The 19,538-nt window shown below is 37.0% G+C and overlaps 1 protein-coding gene across 1 annotated transcript in view; it reads left to right on the forward strand.

Moving 5' to 3' along the window:
• The window catches only part of LOC126788398 (lanC-like protein GCL1), a 252,730-nt gene that overhangs the window by 179,137 nt on the left and 54,055 nt on the right, over positions 1–19,538 (forward strand). The window lies entirely within an intron of this gene.

Raw genomic sequence — 19,538 nt, forward strand, 5'->3', positions numbered from 1 at the left:
TTTACTTTTAACAGTTTTGAAGCAAGCAGGGCTCAAGGAAGGTTGGGGAGAACACTTGAGCATTCTAGGCACATCCAGAATATGGCGGAACTTTTTAAAACTCTTTGGAAGTTCATAGAAGGCGTTGGAAGTCTTCGGGAGGGTGAAAGCCATGGAACATCACTGGATTTCTCTAAAACCGTGGAGAGGCTAAGGGATCAAAACCATTATGGAAGTCTCTAGAATACTCAAGGTGCATCTTATTCTTGTGTAGACTTGTATATAATTCTTTAGGGTCATCTACGCTTGTACATAATTCTAGAATTTTCTAGAACTATAAATATAGGATGAGGAGGCCTATAAATAGGAAGACACCACTCTAATTTGAGGCATCAAGCAACAAGCTATCAAGCATACTTGTAAACACCCTTGTAAAATTTTCTTTGTTTAATACAAGTTCTCTTTAAGAAATATTTTCTTTGTTTTTCGATTGTTCTAGCCAAATGTTGCAAGAGTAACCTACTTAGCATAAGGGACGTGTTAAGGCCCATGAGTACCACAGCAAAAGATTAACCTCGTGACAGCTGGGAGGCTTCTTAGTCGAGCGGACGTTGGCGTTTGGTTGCTTGATGTAGATATACATGGTCAAATTCGTGAAATTGATGTAATACCTTATTTTTGGCCTCAATCGTAATTGAGGAGTCATTTTAGTTTTTTTTTTCTTTTAACCTTCTCTAATAAATGAAATTTATTTGAAAAACAAGGATGTGAAAGGTTTCAAAAGGTTAAACCTAACAAATTGTGATTATCATAAAATGTAAGTAAATATCACAACCATCAACCAAAACAACAAACATCATATATATATATATATATATATATATATATATAAAGGGTGGTGCTATTAACACCTTTTTTAACTAATAACACACTCTCACATAATTTTTACCCTATAGTAAGGGAAAATTCTAATATACATCAATATATCTCACATCCAACGGTCGATATTGTTTTGTAAGTGTGATCAGAAAAATAATATATATTGTGAACCGTCAAATATGATATATATATATATATAACATACATTGATGTATAGTATATTAACCTTATAATAAGTACTATAACAAATTGCATCTACTTGGAAGTCGAACCATTTCCCACTTCAATAGAAAAATGTACAAAAAGCTATAAGATAAAAACAATGTCAGCAACAAAGTTAAATATGTCAGTTACAAAAATAATTGTAAAACAATACTCAAGTTTAACATAAAATAAAATCAATCAAATAAAAAAGTTACAACCATGAAGTTGAACTTCGAGCTAATTTTCCGCACAATCGAAATCACTTGGCAACGGAAAACTTATACCTCATCAACAACATACAACTTATAAACTCTAATTAAACAAATCATAATTAAGATGTAAATGAGCTTTAACTTGCACAAGGTTAGGGCATCGACTTTGCAGTTATAACCATGCATGGGACTACTATGTGTCGAGTCAATTTTGGATACACTATCCGAGTTAAGTGAGTTGCACCCGAAGACCAAGTCTTTTAGAAAGTACGTGGGATTTATTTCTATGAATGCGATTGATAACAAACATATGCCTCATGAATGAAACAGGGTGAAAGCCGTTCATGCCTAATTTAATCAGTTCAATTCTGTTTCGCAATTTATAATCAGAAAATCTTATGTTTATTTCACACATCACACTATGAACCCTATTACAAACTTTTGTTTAAATATGCTCATAAGTCAAAAATACGCAAACCTGTTTTCTTTGTTTGTGTCATCTAATGATTCTAATCACATCTTGAAGTCTTGGACACAATTAAGATGTCGAATCTTACTCGTTTAATTTGTTAGAGACAATTCATCGAATAAAATTATAGCATGTCCAACTACAGTACTAAACCTCACCAAATCTTAACCAGAGCGACGTTTTGCAACGGCTCCCATAAAGCCTCGATCCCGATAAGAAATCCAAAAGAGCACTGAAATCGGGAGCAAAACTCAGCACGAATGACAGCAAAGGATTTAACACTTGATGAAAGCACAAATATTATGGGGGACAAAGATCGTACCAACCACAGAATCGCAAGCTTTACTTACTCCAAAATCAAATGCCGAAAAGGAAAAGCCCAGAAAAGAGTGAAAGATTTTAAAGAAGAAAGAAAGCCCTTAATAGTTGCGCCACATGATTGATGATTGGATCCCAATATACGTGTCCTTCATCTCCCATATCTGCAGCTTTTTGCTCTTTGCATTAAGCTTTAATGGATTTTTATGTTCTTCGTTCGAGCTTAAACAAATCTATGCAGGGCTCGGATTTTTCTGAAGAAGACAAAGAATGTGAAAGTGGGTAGTTACAGTCTAATTAACGGGAATATCACTTAAATGACATAATAGTCAAGATTAATAGAAGCCACGTCCAAAAAAAAAAAGATTCATAGAAGCAAACTTATTTTATACACAAGGAGCTACAGACTGTGTACCGCATGGATGATTTTCCCCTTGCATTTGGAAACTTTCATTTCATGCCACTTTGACAATGCTCTTGTGTTTTTGGCTCCTTACGATGGTGCTCGAATGATATATCACAAATTCACAATTGACAACATCCCCTCAAACCCCAATGCCCCGTTTGGATTGTGGAAAATCATACATATGTATAAATATGGAAAGTAAAATAAATTAGATAAGTTGACCGGAGTCTAATTTAATAAAAGGGGTAGAATGTAAATACCATCTAAAGGGTGGTATTTCATTTATTTCATTGGATGGAATTGAACCCTTATTAATATTATCAATCATCTAGTCAATATTATGGTAGTTTTGAATAACACGTATTATTTTCTAATTTTTCGTCTTTAATATGATTGTGTATTATTTAAAAGTTTTAATTGTTAATATAACTCATACCATTTCTTTATCTTAAGTCTTAAATTCTTCCAAACACCATCAGTGGAAATGCTAAATCAATTTCAATCCATTCCATCCTTGAAAGAGAAATGTGTACAATTTACTTTTCCATCATTATATTCCAGTCAACTAAACGGGGCCTCAGTATTTTGGTCGAGATCAAAAGAGTTGATCATACTACCGCTCCGACTGAATGATATATATATATATATATATATATATATATATTAAATATTGATGAGTGACTTACTAAATAGTAAATACACGTTGTACCATTTGAGTTGTATACTAGATTAACAAAAATGAATAAGAGTTGTATTACATTTGAAAGAAAACGGTGCTACTCAAATGTAGTTTCATTGAATGTGGAAGATAGAGTCATAGTTATTCTAAAGTTTAACATCCTCAATAACTCAATTAAACGTATGATACTCACTTCTTGGCTATCTTATAAATTATTATTAAGAAAACTTCTCTAAGAATTCTAAAGTTGTTCTAGTACTCTAGACTTGCTAGAAACATAACTTTTTTATTTAACAGTTCCGGGAAAATTACTATTCTACCCTTGTGTGTGTCTTAGCCTAATAGGTTTCCTGTTAGGAGATAGATTAGCATCTCCGTAATAGATTAGGACTCCGAATCCTATGAAATTGTGGTTTTATAATGCCTATATATAGGCCCCCATATCATTCAATAATACACAATTATTTCATCCTGAAATACGTTATCAGCACCTTGCCCTAAAACCATGAACCTTTAGAGCCCTAGATTTTTTTTCTTCTCTTCCTCCGCCGGCCGCCGTCCATTCTGGCCTCCGGCATCTGCTCACCGCCGCATCGCAGCCTTGCACGCAGCACCTGCAGCCCCGCACACAGCCCTCCCCGCAGCCCCTGCACGCACGCTGTCCCTGCAGCATCACAGCCCCTGCACGCATGCAGCCCTGCACGCTGTCCCTCCGCAAAAAAACATCTTTTTACCCCGCAAGTCCTCGCATCAAAACATTCAAAATTGCTCCTCCCGCATATTCACGCAAGAAACGCGAAATTCACAAGCAAGGACTTCACTCAAGAGAAGCTACTCCCGTATATTACAAACCTTCAAAGGTAAATTTTTCATAAACGTTCCTGCTTCTGAACGTATAGATATATTATATCGGGCGCTATTAGCCTTCTTCTTATCTTAATTTCGGCCTTTCTTATAACGCCGATGAGACTATCGAGGGATGGGTTTCCCCTCTTGGTCGATGTTTTCCGTGTGACGGTCCAGGGGGAGTCACGATTGTTTTGAAAGGGAAGTTAATCGATTTTCGTGTGGTCGTCTGAGTGCAACGCTGTTTTGGGTGCGATCATGAGAATCGCCGATATGCATCGATTATTTTGTGACCATATACATCACAACCCTCCTAATTCCAGTTACATACTTGAATATTTCGATTATTCGAAACTTATACAACCCTCGTTTCTTATGGATGCGTCGCCATCGCGACTGTTATTTGAATGTTTGAGTTTTCTTAAACTCATGTCTATAAACGATAATCCCAAGGTCTACGTACTCATTTATTTGAGTTGATTCATTACTCTGATACAGCACTATTTGCTGACAAAAGATCCCAAAAATAACGAATTCTATGGGACACACTTTAAGTGATTTAATGAACATTTATGACGTTGTATTATCAAAAGTTGACCTTGATGCATACTCCACATCCAAGAAACGCATGCCATTTTCGGCACCTGTATCTATTTCTTGAGGGAATTTTGGAGATGGAAAAGTAACATTCTTCCATTCTCAAGTAAGCAAACATTTTTGAGCCTCAGGCTAAGGCTCCGCCCGATCCGATATACAGAATTTTGTTGCTACGGACTTTTGATTAGTCAATCTATTTTGACTATGTTTTTCTGCTTACTATTTTTCAAGTATGACGTTGGCATTGCCATGTTTCTTGCTCGACTTTAGCTTAAGTCGTCTATTGGAATTGGAAGTTTGGGTGTGTTGTATTAAAAATTGGCATATTCTATAAAATTTATCGTATTTCTTGTTTACAAGATTGACTCCTGAGAATTTTATTTGTCTTGGCTTAGCATACATGGTCAACGTTTGTAACTCACGTGGTTTTTAAATTTGCCGCTTTTGGGGTTACATGGGACTCAATAGCACTACATTGTGAATTTGGACCTTGAAATTTAGAAAACGGACCTCGGAACGTCAAAATTGACGTCGTTTTCCCAGGTTATTGTTCCGGCGTTTCCGGAACATTTTCGGGCGTATTCGCCACCTTCCGGCCATTGTCCGGCGTTTCTGGCACCGCCATCCGGTTCCGGACGGCGTTCCATGTCGGACCTGAAGTTACGGCCTCCATACCGGCCAGCTCTGGCCGCCGCCGACCGGATTTCCGGCAATCGGTGCCGCCGACTTCCGGCGAGTTTTTCTGACGATTTTTTTTCGTCGTTTCTCGTCATGTTTCCGGCATATTTCAGCAGTTCTTACTGCCACGTTTTCCTAGTCTAAATTTCACCCGGTTTTGAGTTAATTTGACATGGTTTTCCGGTTAATTTTCCGGTTTTCTCCGAGTCGTTTCATAGCTCAAATGATTTTATTATTATTGGTGACCACCCGCACCAATTGGATGGTTTTTACCACCCAAATTGTTTGGTATTCAACTGCTCCAATACCATGTTTTTCCAACTCTTAAGTTGAAGAATGTTGTTCTATTGTCATGTGATACACTCGATGGGATTGCACATTTGTTTCAATCCTCCCTCTTACAATATCCTACAGCATATTATGTAGAGAAGTTCACCGCGTCGTTGACTCTCTTAATCTTCATTTTGAGAATGTCCCGCTGTGAAATCGAGTGTCTTGCTAATTGCGTAACCACCCACACTGTCCTACGGCGCAAGTAGTTGTTTTACGGATCTCGTGCGGAGATTGTGTTCTATATCTTCGTGCCTTGCTAAGTTTTAAAGGCCATACATGCCAATGATGGATTTTCATCTTGATATTTGTGTTAAGAATGGAGAGGAATAAATCTGTCAGATTTCATTGACAGTATCTTTTTCAAGCTTCGACAGTAGCTTTGTTAGCCTGCAGACATAGTTTTGCTTGCCTGCAGCAGTAGCTTTTTATGACTCAAGATTCTTTGAATCATGGGTTCGGTTTTGATGTCTCCTCGGTTTTGACATGATCATTTTTTGGTTATTTTGAACAAGATATGATGATTCGAGTTCTTTGAAATTCACATGATCATCTATTTTTCATGTTCACGAAGCGATTGGAGGACCACCTCACCCATGCTCCACATGGTGAGGCGGAGCCTATCTGTGCCATGCACGGTGAGGCCGAGCCTGCCTATTTCGGCGGCTCTATGGCATTAAGGCCGTCGGTGGTGGCATCCCCTCCTTCACGGGAGCTTGTGATGTCTCCCGTATTTTCTAATGCCTCCATGATAATCTCTGATGCCCATCACTCATTTTGCAAAGCATGTTCTTTTGCTAGATTTCAAGGAAGTCCTTATTTGCTAAGGCTCCAACCGAGAACATTTCATTCTTACAAAGTATTTAATGTGACATTACTAGACCCTATCCAACCGAATGCGGACATTTTTCGGTATTTTTATGGTATAGGTTAAGAGTATCGACGCGTTGGTCACACGTCGCTTTGCTTTCCACAAGAAACGTTGCATTCGCTAAAGTTTTTAGCTATGATCATCATCCTAAGGGCTCACCACCCTTCCTATCCTCTCAAATCTATTTGAATGGATACCGTTGGAGAGTTCACCCCCACGACTTTGATGATTTCGTTTTGCATGTCTACTGGGATCGTCGTTGAACATATTATTCCTCATGTTCATTCACTACACGATCCAGCAGAGCTAGGACTTGGTTATGGGTACTAACCTGCCGATTTTTGCATGGGGATATGTAATGATGTTGCATGCAGCGACACTTATTCGTTTTAGACCCATAACTTGCCAAGCGTTTAGTGCGTACCAGATGGTTACTGGATACAATCCCAACGTTCTTTTCATTAAACGCCGGTTGTTTATGTGCCTCTATTGTAGTTATCTCAATGGGTCTACTTGAAATGATTAAGTATTCTGGTTGGTTATGATTTATGAATCACCAACACTTGTCCGCTATTTCCAATCTACAATCGTTGATCTCTATCCAACGATATTAGCAGACGGTCACTTTGATGAGACATACTTCCCGTCGTTATGGGGAGATATGGAATGCTCTCATTCCGGTTTTAACACCAGGAATTGACGTGGTGTGGCACTATGTCTCATTAAGATCCCGCACTACTCAAAGTGAGTAAATGTGCAACACATTATCTACCTCTAGAAAGTCAAATATTCGATGCTCAATGACTTTACCGATATTGCGAAAGTGACGAGATCGCACATAAATGCTGTGATGTGCCGGTAAGGTAGGAACTCTCAGAATATGAGAGAATTTCATATGACATGGTCCTAACACCGTTGGCACCATCCCTGATAGTGGGAAGGAAGCCGGTGATGGCACCATCGTACGTTGTGGTGTTGTCGGCGCCCGTGGTATTGCACCACAAAACAAGGGCGGCAAACGCAAAGATTGACTAGTAAGGGTCATAGCTTCTGTCTTGGCTCCTACCTAGATGAGGGGGAGACCATTATTCTCTGGAATCAAAACCAGAAAGAAGCGAAGTGCGTAGGCACAAGTATTTCGCCTATCATCAAGTGATATTATCTAAACATGTGTATTAACTAAGTTTCTGTGGGACGCTACAGAGTCCTTTTGTTGATGTTAGAGAAGAATAGAATTCTCACAAATTGATCGTATACAGCGCGCACATGTGTTTAATGGATTGATCTCCCATGATTGATGATGTATTCGCTTATGCTCTTATTCCGTTGTAAAGTATCAACGATGAGCAACTTGACCGAAGTGGAAAGAATCAATACAGGCTGAACTAGACTTGTTATGTTGTCGTTGTTCGTAAGTGTAATGAGAAAGATGAAGTCATGCAATATATGCAGGACTTATGGCTCAAATATTGTCTCATTATCCTAGTATTGACTACGATGAGTTATATTCTCTCGTTATGGACATAATTGCTTTCCGCTACTTGATTAGTAGTAGTGTCCATGAAAACTGATTTGCAGCATATGATAGTGGTCATAGAATATTTGTAAAAGGATCTTGACGCAGATATGAGAGTTCCCGAGGGACTTTAAATGCCTCCAGACCACGGAGAGCTTATGTAATCAGATTGCAACGTTCGAGAGAACGTAGTACAATCGGTTGCAAGAACTCATACCCATATGTGTTCATATGAAAGCTAATTCTTGATTCTCTATTCCGTCTAAGTATAGATGATGAAGTGATTCAATGAGCAATAGATTCATATATGTAAGTGTTATTGGGACACTATTGCTTTCATTATGACGTGATTAACTATGCGCCTATGCATCGTCATTGGACTTGCATTGCTTCTTTGACATGGGTTTAGTTCTACACTTAGTGAACCAACACAAATCCTATCCACACCAACGCCGCCAGCAGCTCCAGCAACATCAACGTACGCCTTGGTGTAGTAGTCGACACTGGTAGCGTAGAGGATGCGTACGGTTCCGTCTCGGACCAAAATCAGTCATTCATTGGTCCATTCCCCCATTCTTTTGTGAAAGACACATTGAATGTGACAAATCAGAATCTGTTCAGTTTCGTATGTCAACTTCAACGAGACTTACAAGACAGCTCGCTCGATGAAATATGGTGAAATTGGTACCGTTGGAAAGGCCTATGTGTCTATTTTCAAGGGACACCAACCATTTGTTCATATCTATCATATTGAGTGAGTTATGGCCGTTTTAGCAAAGTAGGATAGTTCTGTCCGGAAATTTTCAAGTCAGTCAACTTCGACAGAGCATTGTGAACTGCTCCGATCGGATTAGGTTGTGAATGTCACTGGAAAGCCATGGGTGTCTAATTTTGAGAACATTTTACGGTTCGCTGATACCTATTTTGACGAAGAAGTTATGGCCGTTTAAGTGAGTGAAGGTCATTCTACCCGAGAATTTGATTTTCATTGCAAACTCTTGTTTTGAGTTGTTATGCAATCTTGTTTCTTAAGATCTAAGTTTGGCTAAGTATAGCATATATGATCTAAGGATGTGTGGCTAGATTAATGATTAATCATTGGCCCAAGACTACGTTTGAGAAGCATGTAATGAACGTTGTATACGTTGTTCTTTGTACTCCATGATTATGGCACTAATCAGGGGGAGTTGTTTCGTAGACTTCAGGGGGAGTCTACCTCACATGATTCTATCAAATGTACACGGTGAGTTGTGCTCTTTTTCCCTTCAATAAAGCTTTTGTTTTTACCCAAGAGTTTTTTATTTTGCTTGACAAGGTTTTTACCGAGGCAACGATGTGTGCACCATGCAACCTAGGCATGCGACACAAGGGGGAGTGTTCCGGGAGAATTAATATTCTACCCTTGTGTGTATCTTAGCCTAATAGGTTTCCTGTAAGGAGATATATTAGCATCTCCGTAATAGATTAGGACTCCGAATCCTACGGGATTGTGGTTTTGTAATGTCTATATATAGGCCCTCATATCATTCAATAATACACAATTATTTCATCCTGAAACACTCTAAGAATTCTGAAGTTGTTCTAGTACTCTAGACTTGCTAGAAACATAACTTTTTTATTTAACAGTTCGTAACCGGTAATGAATAGAGTTCATCTCGGATATGATATCACACAATAAAGTATTCATTTAATTTGTAATACATATTTCGCTTGGATATGATATTATATAGGAAAATGTTTAACGCAATAATATGACATTAGATCTGGTGCCGTAATCCCACGTGACATGTTACGTCAGCTTGTCATGTCAGCAATTATAATAATTACAAAATATCATTTTTAAATGAAATACTAATCATATTTTTGTTAATCCAACGGCTAGATTATTATAAAAAATTGTAGTTCTTTTCTATATCATTTATTTTTTCAAAATGTTTTCAAATTGTAATAAAAATACGACATATACAAAATATGCTTAAATATATATATATATATATATATATATATATATATGTGTGTGTGTGTGCGTGTGTGTGGGGATGCCTATATGCTAATTGTATTAATTAATTATAGTCATTAATTAATCATAAATATAAATTAATTAAATAAGAAAATAATGAATCTGGACATATTTGTCACTAGGAAGATTACCATCAACATAATTGTATTAAATATGGTAATAATTAAGATATGTATACTCTAGAAAAAATAGCATTTATTACCTTACATATCCTCTTAAATCGATTATACCCTAATAAAATAATATTTTCTTTCAGAAAGAAACCAAAAGAATCTTACCAAAAGTTTTCATCTAAATATAAATATTGTAGTTACCTTAAATCGTATGAAATTTAAAAATAAATATATTTTGTATATATATATATATATATTTCGCGGGTTCACACACATATTCAAGCATATTTTCGTAAATTTTAATTTTTAAAATTATATTTTAAAAGTATTATCGTGATAAAAAAGAAGAAATGATAAAAAGAACAAAAATATATATTTTTATAATAATTTAAAACCGTTGAATTAACAAATATATGATTGTATTTTCATTTAAATGATATTTTTATATAAATATAATTGTTGATATGATAATATAACGTGACATGAGACTTAGTATTATGGCGCTCTATCACTCTCCTATTATATATTGATGCTACATTTTGAAGAAGAAAAAGATATTGTAACGTGTAGTTACTTATTATAAGAAAACATGTTGTCGTCGATGGTTTAGAGCTCGATCTCGTCACTTTATCTCAAACGTTTAATACTAATCCGAAATCAAACCATTCTTTCGCAGATCAAAGATTGTACTACTTGTACTACTCAAGCAAAATATTTCAAGTTAGATTGATTATTCTTTTCATACACAAATCCATTTAACCCAACAATCACAATGGAGACTAAGTAGAAAGTAGATTAAGATAGTGCTATGTTTTTTCTCTGTAAAAAGCAGATGATCTTTTGCTTTCCCCCAACTAAAGAAACATTTTGGGTTCCAGCAATGACTTCTTCCCCAGTACGGCTTTGGCAAGTAGCGCAAGACCCGCTTACTTCTTTCTCTCATTTCTCAGACGACGTCGCACATGGCCGTTTGGCTCCATCTTTGCAACTCCCACTCCCTCCTCTCATATTCTGCTCCCACTTTTCGTGATTGTGCGTACGATCCCCCGTTTGGATCCATTATCTACACGTGTACGGTGATGGGACTCCCTTCCCGGACGTATCTGTTGGCTCCAACTACAGATCAGATCTCACATTTATTATTCCCCAACAATTTCCAAGTCCCCTAGCTCGATTTTGACTCCGGTACTCGTTATGGTCATGCTTCGGTGCGACATCTTCCGAATAACATTAAGTATCAAATTGTCTAAGAAATGACCTTAAATTTCAAGTCTACTTCCTTTTTGACATACGGGCGCTTGAGGCAAGAGTTGAGGAGATTCATTTCTCTACTAAAAAATATTTATGTTTTGTTATGTTCGAACTTCTTCATTATATTCGCCGTTACGAATAGGGACAATGTGACTTGAGAAATATGTCATCGATCATGTTCTAGGATTTATGTTTGGTACTTAGGTCATGGCATGGATTCCCAAAATACTGTGCCCATTGTTTGTTTCTCTTTCCTTTATTTAGCAACCCACAGTTTTGTTCACCCATGACGTCTAATTAGCACTATTGATTAGCACTGTTGATTAAGTAACATCCAAAAATGAGTGCTTCCTAATTGCGTTGTAGAGGTCGTGGGAAACAGAGGAGATTCCAACAACGCGCCATGCAGTTTGCTTTTGCTTCCTCTTCCTTCTTCCAGCTAGCCACGCGGCGCCCATTCAGCTATTTAGCTTCTAGCTCCCAGCTAGCTAGCTGCAAGCCTAGCTTTTTTTAGAGCAGCAGCGCTGGGGGTCCACGTGGTCCCACCACCACCGGAGAAAAAGCGTGAGGTCCTCCTTTGCATTTTCCTTTCTTTCGTAAGGTGTGAGGTGGGGCCCGGGGGTGCGATATATTAAATTTAGGGAAAACGGGGTCGTTTTCGTGGCTGTCGCAAAGTTGAGAGAGAGAGAGAGAGAGAGAGAGAGAGAGAGAGAGAGAGAGAGAGATCTAATTGGTGACAGCTCATGTCGTTGGTGTTGCTCATCGCAAAGGAATAGAATCCCGCATCACACGTAACACGTTGCGTTTTTGTTTTTTTGTTTAACCGTGGAAAGGAGGAAAATTTTAGGCAACGATTTGGAATTTAGATATGGTCACATTTTCGTTACGCCTGTGAAGATTTGTGGTTAGAACTTTGGGATAGATAGTCTTAGTGTATTATTTATCATACATTCATACCTTCACATTCATCATCGGTACAATTAGTTGTTTAGATGTAAGTACAAGGTTTATGCAAATGAGTAATTATCCAAACAACAACCGAAATAAGAACATGTTTACAATTAGCGTATGCAGCGTGCCGATAAAGAGTAATCAGAACGTGTGTGTGCATGAAATGATGAACTTTGAGTTGATGCTTACTTATAATCATTAGTATTTTTTTCTTCGTTTTGTTATTTAAGTATTTCATCAAATGTCTTATACGTACTCTTATATGAAACAAGTGAATTAGTGATGGAAGAGTGGAGTCGATAGTATAATCGTCTACGATGACGTTGGTATACATAGATGCATAGTAATGATAGTATAAAGAAGTAAAAGAAATGTAGATGGGAAGCATTAGACTGAAGCTCTCTGCGTGTACAAATTTCTGGGCACAAACTTAATTTTTTTTTTTGTTAAAGACGGAATCTCTTTGTTTGTGGTGCTTCACGTTGGTCTCTATTTTACTACTTCGCTTTCATCTCTCTCTCTCTCTCTCTCTCTCTCTCTCTCAAATAATATGATATGCAGTCTTTAATTTCCTCACCTCTCAATGTGTGTTTTGCCCTGATTTTTATTCCTCCCAACTCTCTAACTGCATTTCTTTTTCAATTAGAGGTTTCAGCAGGAGATGCTTACACATAGGGTGGCATGCTTCACTTTGTTATTACAACAAATACCATTGTTTTTGCACTTCATAATAGCCCCCATCGTTTTCTTTTGGGTTTGCTTTTTCTCCTAAGTTTGTACGTTTTTCTCTAGTTGGTTTTGTTAGTTTGGAGAATAAAAATTGTGGAAGTCATCATGAATATTGAGTTCAAATCTCACAAACACCAATGTAAAGAGAATTGCATTGTATAATATATTGAGAGTAAGAAGAGAAACTAAAATTTTGGTTAACGATGCGTGCATTAGTTGTCCCGAACTCCCGATACATTAATAAAAGCAAGTCGCATAGTCTATTATTAATTACTCTATTACTAAAAGAAGAATTGACGAATCAAAATCGGTTATAATCCCACTTTTTGCATGATGTGAGTTTATGCTTTAAGCCAAATTAGTACATCGATGAAGGTCCAACAGACGATTAAAAGAGGCACAATATTATTCATGCTAATTCCCATCCCTAGCTCAATGTCAAAACACCTCCGAATATAGGGCAAAGAAGCTAGCTAGCCTTGTTCTCGAAGAATTTGATGGAGACTTGAGATGGGGTATCATCCAATTAGTTTAATTACAACTTTACATATAGGTGTACTGTATCATATAACATGAGGAAGATAACCACCGAAGGACCCCATATATGTATCTCACCCATGATATGTGATCCTCAAGCACCCTTCACATCCATCTTTCCCCAAATATATAAATAGAGATTAGATGGTTTCACAAATTGATAATGCACAAATGGTCAATGAAATAGTTGATTGTATGCATAAAAAATGTACATCCACATATCACAAGTTCACAACAGGTTTGTATATGGTATGTGTACATAAAGATATGCAAGCATCACCATCACATATAAAATGACTCGAATAGAGACTGACTTTGATAATGAAGCTGCAGAGTGACATAGCAAGGTGTCTGGTACCAGTGGGAGGGGGTTTCCTTTATGATTAAAATAGAAAACAATCAAGGATTTGATGTTGTCATTTGGGTATTTAGAATCCTAATTCCTAAGATATGCTCTAGCTAGCTAGTATACCCTAAAAAGCCTAAAACTCTATAAGTTTGGGGTTAATCAACTTTAAAGGTCATTAGGTAGCTAGCTGGTTAAGTGGTTATAAATACACGTATACCTTATTGATCAGAATCCAAATGCAAGAGAACCCCAGACAATACAAAGCAATAGTTGGCTTTGCAAATATTTTAAGCAAATTTTTATTAGTTTATGAGATTGAGAATCTTACCGATCTTTGTTATTATACTCTGATGGCCGGGAGACTATGCTCATTATTTTGTCTTACAATTTACAACCCGATTGTGACTCTGAACACGCTATATCACTACATGAACAACAGAACAATATATCACGGACCGTCTGTCAAATTGTTGTGAAAGTCTTCGTAACTGTTCTACATGTTATATATTCGTCACTAATCCAAAATGAGTGTGGCTAGCTTAATCCTACCACAAGGATTCACTACAAAAAGCTTAGGCAAATGCCTTTTGTGGTGACTACCAGCAACCAAGCTAGTATATAGAAGTATGCACTCAAATTAATTAAGCATGCATGTTCGTCCCTATATTTCTTCACTTAAAGTGTGAGAGGTTAAACCGTTAAAAGCGCACACCTTTGCATTTCATGACTAGAATTAGGCCTCCTACTGCCTCGCACGTCCTTCATTTAATCTAAATTACAAGTACTAAGCCGTATTTTCCATGCCAATACACAATGGATCGTGATTTATGAGGAGGAGGTAGGAGGCTGGAGCAAGAGCTTCAAATCCGACCTTATCGGTTGGTGATCACCAAGTGATAGTGATTGTGACTGATAACAAGTAATGATGCATGATATAAGTAACCTAAGACAAGACGGAGGTAATCTATTACTAGCTAAACAAAGTAAAATTCTAGCTAAAGATTCTTCTAAATTCATTTGTGATCCGGTATATATATTACATGCTATAAAGTCGGGTTTAAACACTGTGCAGCGCTGCATACCATACATACCGAAACAGACGATGAAAGAGTGTGTCTTGAAATGCACGTGAGATATGTGAAGTATATGGACAGTAGATTATGGCCGATGCACGCATACAGCGATGTAGCATATAATTTTCCCTATAAAGTCTTCAAGTTTCAACAATAGCAGCTGCGCGCGGTATGGATCAGGGAGCAGTGGCACTTCCAGTCTTCCACTGAGACGACTCTACTATAACACAGGAAGGGAAAATATATGTATCAATGTATGAACGTACAAAATGCAAAAGATATCAACGGTCAATTTGAAAAATGGGGTGGCGTGGAAGGACATGCAACGTCCGATAGCGACAGGCCGGCAGTATTGGTCGATGGATTCGGAAAGTTGAATGACACGGTGCCGTCCAGGACAAAACAACCATGAGAATGACGGACACTATTTGTTGTATTAAAACGAAAGTGGCATGGGATCGAAGGGAGGAAGAAGAAGGCCGGAAGAAACTAAAATTTAGGGTTTTTGATTTCCATAAGAACGTGGTAACAATATTAGCAGTGTCTTTATAAGCATCTTTCATTCTTTCAGTGGACCAATTACCTTGTTAATAACCTAGCTGCGTACGTACAATGCCAGGAACTTGTTTGAAGACCGTCTGTTGATTCCATTCGCTGAGATGTGTTGATCTTATATATGTCAAAAATATCTCAGCTTTACATGGAGAGAGAGAGAGAGAGAGAGAGAGAGAGAGAGAGAGAGAGAGAGAGAGAGAGAGAGAGAGAGAGAGAGAGAGAGCCTTGTCTTTATATTTCTCCAAAGGGAAAATGATCAGCTAAGCTAAGGGCATGGAAATAACTCGTTATGCGATAGTTCCATTTAGCTTTTGGTAGCTCGATTAGTTCGCGGTGCAAGTTCATCACGTACGTACAAACCAACCACGGAAATATCCATGCGCAAATTTAGTCGTAAAAGATGAATAGATCGATCTATCGATTTTTAAATGTCATGTATTGCCTGCTGCATGAATTGGCCCGGCTGCGCCAGCTTTGATCCTTGAATTGTTAGATCAATTTTGGACATATCACATATTATATGATTATTATGTTTAATGTCATAATCTATTTCTACATGAAAACAAAGATAGTATCAAATCTAGTTTCTAATAATTTCGTTTATTATATCATTATGGTAAAGAATCCTAATTTAAGTCTAGAAGCAAGACTACAAATCAGTATTGAATCATGAATTTAAATAAGATGACTTAACTTACAAGATGTCTTTAATGGAATGACTCTTAAGGGTTAAAGATTCTCTATATATAGATGGTAAACGTCCCTGTTATCACTACGAGTTATTTGCGTAAGTTTATGTCCATTGAGAAAGCAGAGTAGTGACTAACAGAAGACTTTGCCTAGCACCTTGTGACTTCGGATTAAAGCATAATGGATCACGGTGTCGTCGTTCATGAAGATGGTAAGTAAATCTCATTCACTAACTTAACGATTAGTTGTTATGCATATGATCTTTGGTTTTGTACTCATATCATGTAAATTGATTTACATGAATACCTGATTTGGATATATATATATATATATATATAGAGACCTAAAAATGATGGTTGAATATCAGTGCTAACAGGGTATGGTGTTAATAGTGTTGTGGTCCAAGAGGTACCTCTCTCCCTTAGTAATACGAAACCAGGTTCTATGTGTGTATGCCAGCAAGATAGCAAATATCAACTCCATCAGAAAAGCTCACTTGGACATTTAATTTTTGCCATTGGTTTCTGAAAACCATTTTAATATACATTAATGTATGTTATATATTTCATATCTGACGATTGATATTATTTTGTGAGTTTAGTCAGAAAAATAATATATATTGTCAACCGTTGGATATTAGATTTATAATATACATATAATAGATTAACTCTTTTCAGAAAATTCTAAAACTCCATCGCCTCATGCATGTATGTACCTACTGTTGTCAGAAAACAAGGTACGCATCTAACATCTTGCTAGGAGTCTTGAAATTTAGGTAAAAGATGAAAGGCCTTTGCTCAAAGACGTAAAAGTGCTACAGGATATACAAACAATTTGATTTCTTCACACATTCTCAGTTTTGTCATCTAAGGCGAACTACAGCATGGAGATTGATACAAGAACAATTAACAAAGGGGGAAACCTTACTAACTTGTCATCAGTGGAGTCCTTGACCAGTTGGGTGGAGTAAAGTTTCAAAATTTAATATGCAACCCTTTTTCGGTTTAATATGAAAGCTACCATCTTTTTCCTGCTTTTGCCATTTGGTGATGTATATTTTCAAGGCCTTCCAGAATGAAATGGGTGAAAGTGACCTCTTTTTTAGAGGGTATTTATTAATCTTAGTTGGGATGGGGGGGGGTCTTCTTTCTCTTCCAGCTTTCTTGAAATTTTTATTGTGTATGGTTCTTATATCCATATTTAGTGGGGATCATGACAATGAGAGGCTATGGCTCTTGACACATATACTTGATATTTTTATCAAAGCTATGTTTGAAAAAATGGGATTGCCTAGGTCATTTGAAAAGAAAGGATCACTTAGGTCACCATCCAAGCTGTCTTAATTACATCACATCATTAATGAACTAAGATGAGTTAGCTAAATTAGATTCGGCTAATTAAGCGGCTAGAGCCACTAAGTCAGGCAAGCTCTTTGTAAAGATGATTAAAAAAAATGTTTGAATTAGTCCTAACATGCACGTAAAACGTTTTCTTACTAAACCAATCACGATTCAGTCTAAAATTCTACTCAAACCGATCGGACAAGCTCAAAAGATTCAGGGCTAGTTAATTAACTTGATAAGAAAACTTATGTTAATCAAATCGTAAATGCTCCCGATCGTAATCCATTTTGCTTCTTAGATTCTAAGTATGATGCATGACTTTTAAGAGTGTTTTCACTTCCATCGGATTATTTTTAAATGTTTCTGATCTATACGTAACATTTTCAATTTCATTTGCTCTTCGACACAAAACATAGCAAATAGCCAAATACTTGTTTGGTTTGTTAAAAATTTGTTATTACGAGTTCCAAGTTTCTAATCATGCATGGAGATAAGTCTCACCTCCATGTAAGAGTGGGACGAAGGTCCTATATCATTTGTGTGCTTTATATCATTTGCATATTGTATACACATCTTTCCGCTCAGAATTTGTAAATAAACAAGAGAACTGTCGCGCACGGCATTTGATCGCATGTGAAGCATTGCATTTGTGCTTGCATGTTGTTGATCAACACCTCACGCAAATCTGAATAATTTGTACGATTAAAATTGATGAATTAGAAATATCCAGCGGACATTTTACTTTTTTTTTTAAGTTCTTATTTAAGAGTGATGTTCAACTTCTCGTCCAAAAAAAGAAAGCTTCGTTTTAAAAACAATGGTATAATGTCAGAGACAAACACATCTCAGTAGCTCATGGCGTCCGATCCTAGGTTGGTTCTCAACATATTCCTTCATTATTGCTTTTCCTTCTCTCACTCTGACACACCACCTCATACTAACTCCAAAGTTAAAAAAAAATGCGATCCATTTGAAAATAAGATTCAATATTTCCCTTGGTTTTATTTGGCTCATGTCAAAGATTCTGGAGTAAGCTGGACTCGTATACTCGATTTCTATAACTTAATTAGGTCCCTTTCAAAAAAGAAATCTTAATTAGGTACAGAAAGATAAAGAGAAGTATTTAACGAATTGTGTTGATCCCCATGGCATGTTCTATCGATTATTACTCAGAATTTGTCTCATACGGCTGTAGGTGCATAGCTAGGGCATTGTCCTCACAATAGAATATTTACCGTAGATGACATACTTAAGGGCTTTTAATACAATACCAGACAAATTAGTGTAGCTAAAACCCCACAAAGCTAGTACATTTCACACTAATCATAGTACATAGATTTCTCATCGCTTTACATCAATTTCTCATCGCTTTAAATTTGAAGAGAAAGTATGATATGGACTGGATTTACCCCCAAAAAAAACTTTTTACTGCTTGGATTGGAAAACAAAGGGATTCGGAGGTATGCAAACAAAAGGGTTTCACAAAAAAGAAATCACAAAGCAAATTCGTCTTGACAAAAAAAAATTGCAAAATCATATCGTGGTAAGATCCAGCTAGCAGTAAAAGATCGCATGGAGCTTGGTGATGTAATTTTTTTCAGATGTTAGTAGTACTCTGTAATCGAGAAACAAAAAATGATCCTTCATGCATTGTCACTATGAGAGAGAGAGAGAGAGAGAGAGAGAGAGAGAGAGAGGCCCTGTAAACTCGTACACTCTCATTGTTGGTGGGTGGGATGGTAGCTAGTGCCCACCAGCACTCACTCTTCATCATCAGGTCACATCAAAACGGTAACTTTAAACATAAAGAGATTGATAAAAAAGAGTGGTCGACGATCTGCCTTTTGATTTTCCCAAATAGCCATGGACGTGTTCTCCAGGTTTCCGCGCGCACAGTACTTTGTTTCTTTGCAACTGATCGATAACCACAATAATATACACGA

Source organism: Argentina anserina, chromosome 1, assembly GCF_933775445.1.
Source record: "Argentina anserina chromosome 1, drPotAnse1.1, whole genome shotgun sequence".
NCBI lineage: Eukaryota > Viridiplantae > Streptophyta > Magnoliopsida > Rosales > Rosaceae > Argentina > Argentina anserina.